Below are 12,263 nucleotides of genomic sequence, written 5' to 3'. Positions count from 1 at the left end.
CTGTCGGTGACCCAAAAGGGACTTTCTCACAGACACCTGCCTCAGGTGTGGGGAGGTAGAGCATCAGAGGAAAGAGAGCCTTCTGGAGAGTGGAGCCATGGGCCATAGAGAACAAAAGACAAAAGATGTCATCCCAGGGAAGAGTAGGGTCTCACCTGGACCCTTCCCCACAAGGGCACAGGGATCTTGTAGGCTTTCCTGGCAGAGCTTCGTCATGTTACAGGCTATTGGTCGCAGTGGATCTCCCATAATTTTGTTTTCCAGATGGGAGTATTGATTGTAGCTATCCTAGCTTCAGTCTGCCATTTTGTATTGTAGAGTGGGAAGGTGCAGGAAATATACCTTCTCATCTTATTGAATTTGGATGAAGAGCCTCTTCTTGACTTAAACAGGTATGTGGTCACCCAGGGATCCTGGACTTTGAGTTGGAAGCAGTGGGCAGATGAAACTTTATTCTATCTCCCTTGCGAAAAGTGGGGAGTATATTCTACATGTAAAAGGATGGAGATATTTGGTACCCAAGAGGGCAGACTATGTCAGAGACTGGGTAAATAAGTATTCTCCAAATCCATTTCCTTTTGTTGACTTAAAAAAAAAAAAAGCACAACCTAAAAGTTGAGAATTATGTTTTACTCAGTAGACTTTCTCAGGACTTAAGCCTGGAAGGCAGCCTCTCCAACAGCTGAGGGACTGCTCTGAAGAGGTAACAGAGGAGCCAGGATATATAGGAGAAAACTACACTTTCCAGCTTCTCTTGCAATTAGTTGCTACCATTTGAGTGGCTCCTGGTCAGTGGGATGTGAGACTAGGCTTAGGACTAGGCCTGCCTCTCAGAAAGACTGAGTGACATTTAGTTTTATGATCTGTAACTCACCTTAACCCATACCTACCCACCTGCTGCTACAAGAATAAAAATTCAAGATTAAGCTCAAACAAGTGCTCAAAATAAAGTTCCATTTTTGCATATTTCAATGATGATACATGAATTTAACCCCACAACATCCAAAAGTTATGAGATACCGTGCACTTTGTGACCCATTTTGTTAAACATCAAAAATTGTTCTTGTTTATAATATTTACAAACATCCCGTAGCACTGGTGTGCTGTAGGGAGACAATTTGGAAACTTGTCTATGAGTTGAGGATAATCATAATTCGATGTGGAGAAGGTAGTATCTCTGTCATCAGATGGGGACCCTATGGTGGTGATCAAGGTGCACTGAGTCTCCTAGGCATTCTGCTGTCCTCTGTTGGTTTGCCTTCAGTCCTGACTCCTGATGCTCCATCAAGTGTTCTTCCAAGATGGAAGCAAACTCCAATATTGGGAAGTGTCGGCTTTGGTCACCCACATCCCACAAGTCCTTCCCCCTAGTGTGCAGCTCTACTTCCGGGTCCTTTGTATTGACTCTGATAAGATCCAGTGTTTGTCATTGGATGACCATGTCACTGGCCAGTGTCACCTGATTGTTTTCTCTTTGGGTATCCCAGAAAAGCTCCAAGCTGCAGGTGATGGAGCATCCAGCCCACTCCTCAAGGCACTTGGAGGAGCCTTAAGGTCAGGGTAACACTGGAAAGAGCAGAAGAGGTACCCAGAGTAGGGCCATTTATTTATTTATGTATTTATTTATTTACTTACATGGAAGGGCACTACTCACAGTTTGGATGATGGCCCCTTCCTTCCCAGCCTTCCCCCAGTACTCGAGACCACTGTTTATTTTATCACAACTCTTGGTCACACAAGTGATGCCTCGCAAAAGCAGTCCCTTTTCTTGTTTCTCATTGTGCACATTCAAGGTTGTAGGCTGACAACGGACCCACTCTGGGCCCAGCCATCAGAACCCCAACTCACCTCCTCAAGTATCCTTCTCTATCTCTATTTCTATGAATTCCCTCTTTGCAACTTTATTAACAAAAGGCGTAGTGTTTTCTTCTCTCGTACAAAATCATAAAAAGCTTTAAGACCAGTCAGGAAGAAATTCTACCACTTGTAACATAGATACTTACTCCCATTTCCACTAGGTAATGATATTTTACCCCTGTAGGGTAATGACGCATGAGACTCTCCCCTACCTGGAAAAAAGGAAAACCAAGTAGAAGGAGCATTTTCAATCACTTCTCCTGGCTTATTCTTGATGATGGGTTGACTTGTGCCCCTTCCAAAATTCATACGTGTTACAGTTTTCACCCCAGGAACTCTGAATGTGACCTTATTTGGAGATAGGAGTTTTACAGAGGTAATCAAGTTAAAATGAAGTCTTTTGGGATGGACCTTAACCCAGTATGACTGGTGTCTCTATAAAAAGGGGGATATTGGAGATAAATATGTACACAGGGAGAACATCATGCAAAGATGAAGGCAGAGACTGGGGTGATGCTTCACAGCCAAGGAGGAGCAGTGTTGGCAAACAAGCAGAAGCTGGGGGAGAGGCGAGGGACAGACCTACAGACCTACAGACCTACAGACCACAGAGAGCACCCAACTGTGCTGACACCTTGATCTCAGGCTTCTCGTATCCCAAACTATAACACAATATGTGTCTGTTGTTTAAGCCACCCAGTTTGTGGTTATTATGACACTCTTAGGAAATGAATACACTGTCCTTCAAGGACAGACGGAAGAGCATCTCAGTGCAACATCATCAACCCACACATCAGAAGCTGGGTTCTTGCGTCTTGCTCCCTCAGAATTCCTGCTATCCAGGAATTTACTCCAATTTACATCTTGTCAACACTTCTGTCTGAGTTGGTTAGTTCCCCCTCACCTTTTCTTTTGTCCCACTTGGCAGATTCCTCCCTGGCTATGGTGGTGAGTGAGGGAGGAAGCTGGGAGGGAGAAGGTAGGGAATTGGTTGGGGGAGGCTCCCTGCTCCCTGTCTGTAGGAGAATTAACCTCCTTGTCTGCGGGTTCACTTGTAGGGAACTCTTACCAAGCCCACAATATTTCAGAAAGAAAAAAAAGATAATGGGTTTCATTTAGAGATGTCTGTTTTGAAGTTTGTCGTTCAGATTTGGAAGCAAAAGCAGGGATGTAAGATAGAGGTATAGACCTGGGAATCAGTGAAATCCTGAGGGCAGAAGAAAAGTTATAGAAATTCTCTGTATTCAGTATGGAAGACAGCTGAGGGCAGAATCCCATAAATCAACATTTAGAGGATAAGAAGGATAATAAAGCACAAACATAATCTGACATTTAGTAGCCTCCTATTAAGTACTAGATAATGTAAATATAATAAGGACTAACACATTCAGGTATCATTGGAAGTCCTTTTTAAATATCATCTAAACTATCTCAAAACTATAACTGAGTAAGTGCCATTATTATCCACACGTCTCTGATGAAGAAACTGAGGGTCTGAGAGGTTATCAAGTAGAAAGTGGACAGTGAGTGTACAGAGCTAGGCTCTCTAACCTTAGAGTCCGTGCCCTAACTGACCGTATAACCAACAATAGGTTGGCCGTATGTGAATTTATGAATGGGACCTCCCATAAAACTCAGAAACTCTCTATGAGGTTGATATTGTTCAATTATTCCTATTTTGCAGAGTAAAGCTCAGGCAGATGAAATACTTTCCAAAGGTACAAAACCAGTAAATAGCAGTATTTGAAACATTTTAAAAACTTGTAGAATCCAATGCAATAAAAGCAAACAAAAAAACTTGGTAGACTCCAATGAAATCTATAGTTGTGTAAATAGGATTGTACAGATGTCAGTTTCCTGGTTTCGAGTCATGTATTTTGGTTACGAAAGATGCTATCATTGGGGAAAGCTGTGTAAGGGATCCCTGAAACCGTTCCGTAACTTTTGCAACTTCTTGGGAGTCTTAAATTGTAAAAAAAAAAAAAAAAAAAGTTAAAATACAATTTTTTAAAAAGCAGTGCTTCAGGGAACTGTATTCAATATGTGGTAGCACCCAATAATAAAAAAGAATATGAACATGAATATATGTATGTAAACATATGACTGAAACATTATCCTGCACACCAAAAACTGACACATCGTAACTGACTATACTTCAATAAAAATAAAATAAAATAAAGTAAAAAGTAAAATAAAAAGCAGTGCTTGATTAGAACCCAGTCTTCTCTGGCTCTGAAACATACATGCTTGTCTTTACTGACAATTTTCTTTTTTTCCCAAGAGGATCAGGGACAGACAACAGAGCAGGAAATGTGAAGAGAGATTGAAAAGAGAATTTAAAAGACGAGAAAACATACGCAAATACAATAGGTTTTGTCATATGTGTCATTCACTGTGCTGTTAGGAATCTTCAGTGCAGCCCCAGTGACCCGCCTGGGGGAAAATCAGGCTTAGGGAGGTAAAGTCACACATGTCCCTAGGGTCAGTGTCAGAACCAGGAATAGTCCGTAGAGCTCCCTTCCTCTATGCTTTTTCCATTTCTGATGTACAAAGCCGCCGGGCAGAACCTACAGAGAGAACTGTCTCGGGGCCCATGGAAACAGACTTCGGAGTGAGAGTGCACACTGAGCGGGCGGGCGAACGCCGCCTCTGGCTGGGAGCGGTAAGACAGGCAGCTTCGCAGCGCGAGAAGGCGGAAGTCAACGGCGCAGCCCGAAAGCAGAACCGGCGAAGGTACGCGGACTGTCTCAGTCCATTTGGGCTGCTCGAACTACGTACCATAAACTGGGCAGTTTATAAACAACAGAAATTTATTTTTTGTGTTCTGGCGTCGGGGAAGTCCAGCATCAAGTTGTGAGTACGGCCGAGTTCTCGGTGAGACTCATTCCGTGGCTCAGAGATGGCGGCTTCTGGCTGTGTCCCCACAGGATGGGCGGGGCGAGGGAGTCACCCCAGACCTTTTTTTATAAAGCACCAATCCCATTCCTGAGGGCTGCACCCTCGTGACCTAACCACCTCCCAAATGCCTCATCTCTTTTTTTTTTTTTTTTAATTCTAAAAATATTTATTGAGCTCCTACCATCTGCTAGAGGCCCTGCAAGCAATGCAGGTTAAATGATCACCAACAACAGATACCCTTACCTTTACAGAACTTGAAGTGTCATGAGACAGAAGCCACATCTAAATAAATAAATGAATTTATACATGAAAATGTCCTGGCTTTATGATAACTATTTTACAGGGAGTAAACCCAGCGGTACCCTGGGAATATCACATCAGAGTGGCTGGTTGGGGACAGGGGGAGGCATATTTCAGAAAAGGTAATGGGAAAAATCTCTCTGGAGAAGTGACATTTGAACAGAGTTAAAGGATAAAGAACTACACATAAAGAGCCACATGAAATAAAACATGAGGAAACAGCGAGGCTCTGAAGCCGGGGACAACTTTGAATGAGAGTGAGCTGGGAGAGGAGGGGCATGAGATAAGTCAGAAAGGCCACCAGGACCACATCATGTGGGAGGCCGTAGGCTGAGGGCATAAAGTGTGACTTTTATTCAAAGGGCCATGGGAAGCCATTCATATTTTAATTGACCATCAGATGAGTGTTTCTCCAAATGCCTCATCTCTTAACATCGCCTTGGGGATTAGAGGATTTCAAGTAGAATTTTAAGGGGACATCAGCTTTCAATCTATAGTAAGAACAGTCAGTGTAATTCCTTTATCAGAAGGTTGTGGGGCAAAACAAAACAAAACAACAAGAACAACAGATAGTAGGCAGATTTGAAGAGAGAGCCATGGGAAGATTGGCAGGTGGAGGAGACAGTGGGAAAGGCTTGAATATGCGACTGTCCTATAGGGAGGGACTTACGAGTCCCGAGAGATGGAACACCCTGCACTCTGAGCTGCTTAGCAGGCATGATTGCTCTGATTCCTTCTTGCCTTCCCTGAGGGCCTAGCCCACTGCCAGGAACATAGAGATACCGGAAATAAATGCAGGAGTTCGGACTGACTGTTTTAACAGCCCTAAATGTCACCATCCAGGCTCCAATTAATCTAAGGCTCACTGTAATCGGAAAGCCTGGCTCTCTGCACAGAGAGAGCCCTGCCCTGAAGCAGGCTGTCCATTCAGCGGGGAAGGTCTCTGTCTGAGTGCTGCTCAGACCTCAGCTTTGTGAACTTGGGCAGGACCACAGGAGAGAGCTCTGCACCGCGGTTGAAGTTGCGGGTTGCCTGCCGTTTCTTGGAGACAGCTGTCAAGGCTGATAAAACCTGCGATGCCTTCCCAGGGCTCTGCAGCCATTTCATAGCAAAAATATATCACTAGAGGAAGCAAGAGACCTAACATTTTTGGAGATGGATGGACACATGCTTTTGCTGTGTGTCTCTTTACAGCGACTTAAATATTGAGTCGTTTCCTGCGGGCAACCTCAGCTACCCTTCCCCCCAGGGGTCGCTTTGGAGATTACTTCTGTAGGCAAGTCTCCTGTGTTGGATGGGCACTGCACCACTTGGCAGATGGAGAGACAAAAAAGAATCAGGTGTGGGAATGTAAGGCCGTGTATATTTATGGAAGATTTAACAGCAGGGCAGTTCAGAATGTCCAAACGTACTTGTTTCTAGACCTGTCACACAAAAAGGGATTTATTTCCTTTTGAATGTCAAAAATCATACAAATTTTTAAAATAATTTTTTAAAAAAGGGCTTAAGCCAATGGCTGGTTTGATTCAGGGCCTGAAACGGGATGGTGTGAAATGAGCTAGCGTTGTGTTGCCAACCAGTCCTTTTTTGCTTTGGAATGAGAAAAATCTTGTTTACCGGAAGAGTTGTGCAATTCTAGGTTTTTCAAGTATGTGTTAGTCAAGGAGGATTAAGTCCAAGAAATAAATTACTTTAATGAGCCCTCATGGAAAACGTGCTGTGAAGGAAGAGTGTGTTTCATTAATGGGATCGGCTCACATGAACTTAAGGTTTCCAAGTTTACAAAATAGAGGTGTGGAGAAATAGATACACTGTCAGGTTCCAGTCCCGTCCGTCCTCTCTTCTAACACCATTCTGTTCCCTTTCTCTCTAGACCTTTCCCTATGTGTATGCATTTTCATGCCGACCCAACTCTCTACCCCTTCTCCTCTTCCACCATTTGTAAATAGGTATAGGTTACTTTTTCCTTATATTGTTTGGGATTTATTGTGCTTCCTGAATCTAAGAATTCATGGTTTTCATCAATTCGAAAAATTATCAGCCATTATCTCTTTAAAGTTTGCATTTTTTCACGTTACCCTATACTCTCCCCACTGCACCTCCAATGAGAGAAATGTCGCAGCTTTCATATCTCTTACATCCCCATAGTTTTCATCGCGTTGTCCTTCTCTGCAGCAGAGGGCATCCTTTATTCCCAGCTTGATCTTGCATTTCACTGGTTTCCTCTTCAGCCCTGAACAATCTCAACTCGGCAAAGCTCATTTTCCTAATCAGTTTTGTAATTTTGCAGTGTGACCCCATGTTGGATGGGTTTGAACTTGGGAATCCTGTGAAGCATAGACTGGTTTGCTTTCACTTCTCCCAGGACCCGTAACTTTAGCCCTGCTCACTATGCTTATTTTATTATTATTATTATTATTATTATTATTATTATTATTATTATTATTATTATTAATTTTTGCCAACCCGAACACTTTAAAAAATTTATTTATTTACTTACTTATTTTTTTGGTTAATGGAGGTACTGAAGATTGAACCCAGGACCTTGTGCATGCTTAGCAGTCACTCTGCCACTAAGCTACACCCTCCCCTCCTTTTACTTTTTTTAAATTATTTTATTTATTTTCGGGGGGCAGGAAAAGTAATTATGCTTAATTATTTTGATGGAGATACTGGGGATTGAACTCAGCACCTTGTGCATGCTGAGCACACTAACGCTCAGCTGCACTCTTCCCCAATTTTCTTTATTTTCTTGAGATCTCATGTGCAATTTCAAGAAAATACTTATTTTCTGGGAACCTAAAACTGCTCTAAAAATAGAGTCTATTTTTTTTAAAGATGGTTACTATGTTTTATCCAGAATATTTGGATTGTGTGTCTATCTTTGTGTATATAATAGAATTTGGTGTGGAATGCTATTTTTTTTTTTGGATAATTAGTTGGAGATGTTATTAAAAATAGAAGTCTTTCACATGTTTTAAAGAAAAAAGCAAAAATATTCAAAAAAAGATAAAAAAGAAATGCTGTGTAAAAAAAACTAGAATGAATAAGAAGTTTACTAATCTCCCCTCAACAAAATTGACCGAAGCTGGAGTGAGTTTTGAACCAAAAAAAAATCATAGGTCTTATCATTATTGGGTGATTTGTTTATTTCAGGATCGAATGAATAATTGGTGACACTTTTCCAAATGATCAAAAAATACCTAAATGAGTTAATTTTCAACATTTTTACATTTGTCTGGCTGAACTACTTTAAAGGTTCTGAAGTTTATAGTAAGAACTTTTTCTAGTTTCCATCATATACCATTTTGTGGAAAGCATTCCATGTTACTGCAGAAAAGCATTTTCCCCCTCTAATAAGAAGATTTCACAGGAAAAAGAAAATCTGAAGGCTTTTTAGATTCTTACATCTTTCCTTCTAAAGTCTTTTGTAAATTATGCTCCTCTAGATCTAGGAGCATGTGATTTTCCTGGAGATTATTTGATCCTAATAATAATGAGCAAGGATTTTAGTGTAGACGTTACCAATGACACTTCACACTTATATGTTCCCCTTTTACTTATTCCTTCATTTATTTATTCATGCAACACTTTTTAAATACTTGATATGAATCAAGAATGTCAAAGACAGAAAGAACAGGGGAGTGATTTCACTCACGGGAGTGAACGAACTCTGAAATCTCAATGGTATGTTTTATACAACATAAGGGAGCATTGATAGACGGCTGGGCACTGTGCTGGTGCCTTACCAATCACCCTATGCACCTGAGCTCAGAACAGGGTTGGCTTTCTCATAAGAAGATGTTATTTTGTGGGTTATTAGTCAAACTAGGATAGGCTTAAAAAGTCACTTGGGGAGACACCCAACCACCATGACTTTGCTTGACCATTAATATAACATATTGCATTAAGCCAGTGAGTTTCCAGGGGCAGTTTCGAAAGAACATGTGTTTCTTTTTAGTAACTCACACCCCTATCTACTCGTCCACTTCCTAGCATTGTTTATTCCAGTGCCTAAGAGTGTAGATACTGGAGCAGGCCTATTTGGGTTCAAATTCTGCCTCTTCCAGTCCAGCAAGTTACTTAAACTCACTGTGCTTTAGTTTATTTTTCAATGGGATAAAAAATATTCTCTAACACATAGGGTTGGTGTGAGGCTAAAGGAGCTAATTGGTTCCAGTGTCTGGAATGCAGTCAAAGTTAAGCAAGTGTTAAGTGTTATAACACCACCCTGTTCCATTTTATTTTCATAGTTGTCTGGCCCATTTGGCATTTGAATTTGGGATCCCTATGGTTAGAACTATAGCCACATTTAAAAAGACATGAAACATGGGGAGGGAGGAGATGGTTAAATTACAGCAATAACAATAAAAGTTATAAATAGAATATTATGAGCATGCAAGAAAAAGCCTTTCTCTTCCTGCTTGAGAAGTTATGTCCTATTTGATACAAGAGGTGGCAAGAGACCACATCATAAAGCATGGGGAGAATTTAAAGTAAGAATAAGAAATAAGAAAATGGCCTAGTAATAGAATTCTTTACTTTCTTCTTCCAGAAAATAGTTCAATACCTTCTAGATGCTGGACTTCGGTGATATAAAGATGAATTAGAAAGGAATCTGCCATTTAGGAGTTATAGGACAGGGGCTGGGGGAAAGATGGGCATTTAATGAGGACTCACAAGTCATGTGCTATGGGAGAGCAAGGGAGGGAGTAAGCAAGTGTTAGCGAGGAGAAGGCTGGTATTAGAAGGTCCATGGATGGAGGCCACGGGTGAGCTAGATCTTTGTTGATAAGTAAGAATTGCATGGATGAAAACACAGAGAGAAGGACTGAGTGAGGTTAATCCAAATAGAGGAAAGAGCATAAGAAAAGTTTCCAGATTGTGAAAATGATGGTAAGTAGATATGTGAATTGTGGGAATCAGAAATAATTCCTTAAATTTGTATATGACAAATGTAGACATTATTAGTCATTTTACATACCTTACTCTTTTATTAAAGACTTCATAGTAATTTAAGGTGGTAGTAGAGAATATTGTCCCATTGCACAGGTGAGGTTCAGAAAGTTGCATAGAATGGTTTATTTTATTCATAAATGGTAGAAAGATTCATGTATGCTGTGACAAATAACAGGGACAGATAAGATATGAAGAGTTTTATTTGGTCCAGATTAAATGTCATGTTAAGAAAGTTGGATAAAACATGAAAGAAGTTCTTCCTGGGATCAGTGTCAGTGTAGGAGGGAAGGTCATTTGCTGAACGTACAAGAGATGATCATCTGAACAGCCAGTCAATTTCATTGCCTCTCGTGTCTTCTGGACCCAACTTCTCAATCTTCTCCGAAAATCTGTGGACCTTAATAGAGTACTCATCCTATCTAAACCTCAATGTTTAAGTGGAGGAAGTGGCATTCACACTAAATACATAATGTTTTATAAATTCCTTCCAATTCAAACTAACGAAAGTCTTTATTACCTTTAGAAGGTTGACTTAATGTTCCTTCCCATTCATTGTCTCTTTTCCATAAATCTAAATACAATATTTTAATTTACCCTTGAAATTAAAACATGTTTAAAAATAAAAGTTAAAAAAAAGTTTGCATTATCTAAAAAATTATTCACTCTAGCATTGAGGACAGTTTTCAAAGCAGATTAAATATGCTTTATACAATTCAGGTACAGTACATTAAAAACATGTTTAAAACATTTGCAAAAATAGTTGGCTTTGGGTAAGCATTTTTCCCCTGGTATCTGGTAAAACAGGACTCTGTCTTAATTCTTTTTCTCACATATTTTATGTACTTAGAGGAAATCTCTGTTAAATGAATTTGACAAATGGATTTAGCAGATGAACAGATGCATTTAAAATATAACAGATGGATCTCGATTTTCTTAGGTGAGATGATCTATATCCATTTTATCACGTTACAAGGATGCTGGAACACAAGGCCCAACTGGTACACAAAGAATTGGAAAACATGGGTGGTATCATGCCATGGGTTAAATGGACATTAACATTTTATTACAGTTGAAATATACATTTGGGGTATTTGAGGAAAAGAAGTGTTTTTAAATGGTAAGAATTGTAGTCAATGTAAAAGAATAAGCAAGCTTCTAAAGCATTTGATATTTTCAACATATCCCATAAATTATGGACAGATTAGTTTCTGTATCTTTTCCTTTAAAGATGTGTGACCTTTGTGGGGTTAGGAGGGAATTATTTAGAAGCATAAAATTAAGGAGCTTGACTCATGAGAAAATTCAGGTCAAAATGGTTAAGTGACCTGGGGAAAAGTAAGCAATATCAGACTTCTAATTGTAACCCTGGTCCCATGAGTTCTTCTCGAGTGTTACCCCTTCTTGGGCCCTAGGATTGGTTCTAGCTAAAAGGACTCTCTGTAGTTGAGGAATTAGTAGCCCTTATGGAACCTTGCTTGTGGTATCTACAATACTAGAATGCTAGTTCTCCATGTCCTCTCCTTTTTCCAACACTTCCACTCTATGAAACATGAGATTAATAGATTGCCTGCTCATTCAAACTTGGTGAGCTTGTTTTCCATTTTTTTCCTGTTATTTTGAGAAGTTTCATCCTAACTTAAATAATAATAATGTCACTACCTAAAATACAATATTAATTTAAGCACTTGAAACTCAATTCCAGAAATGTGCCAAGCATTAGCAAATATGCGGGACTTGAAAATTTACCATGACACTTGTTTTTTTTTAATTATTCACATTCAGTTTACAATTAAGATATTTAAATTATCTGGGGATTATAGCAAATGCATTTTTAATCAATGCCATGAATCAAGTGTTTAAAAATCATTAAATGTATGCATAGCACTGCTTATATTACAGAACTGTGTTATCTATATCAAAACTTCAATTTGGAAAATTTAAATTTGCTGACTTTAGCATGAGTTAAGGTATTGCTAGACAAGGTAACAAATTACAAATCTTAGTAGTGTCACAAATAAACATGTTTGATTATCTATTGCTTTGGAAAAAACAACTCCATGATTTTGTGGCTTAAGGCAACAATCACTGAATCATTCAACATTTTTGGGCCAAAAATTCCAGCAGGTCTCAGATGGGAAGACACAGTGATGCTCTCTGTGGCTGGAGGGAGAGGATCTAGAATGTTCTATTCACATTTTGTAGCATTGTTTTTGGCAATCATTGTGAGTACTGGCTATTCTAACCATTCT

The 12,263-nt window shown here is 39.8% G+C and overlaps 1 long non-coding RNA gene across 1 annotated transcript in view; it reads left to right on the top strand.

Moving 5' to 3' along the window:
* Positions 1-4,523: 4,523 nt before the first annotated feature.
* The window catches only part of LOC140697167 (uncharacterized), a 29,869-nt gene continuing 22,129 nt past the window's right edge, over positions 4,524-12,263 (top strand). Inside the window, exon 1 of the long non-coding RNA XR_012074008.1 lies at positions 4,524-4,590. This is a non-coding gene — a long non-coding RNA (uncharacterized lncRNA). The remainder of the gene's footprint in view (positions 4,591-12,263) is intronic.

Source organism: Vicugna pacos, chromosome 6, assembly GCF_048564905.1.
Source record: "Vicugna pacos chromosome 6, VicPac4, whole genome shotgun sequence".
Lineage (NCBI taxonomy): Eukaryota > Metazoa > Chordata > Mammalia > Artiodactyla > Camelidae > Vicugna > Vicugna pacos.
Note: the sequence above shows the minus strand (reverse complement) of the source record. Positions and strands in the feature narration are given on the sequence as shown.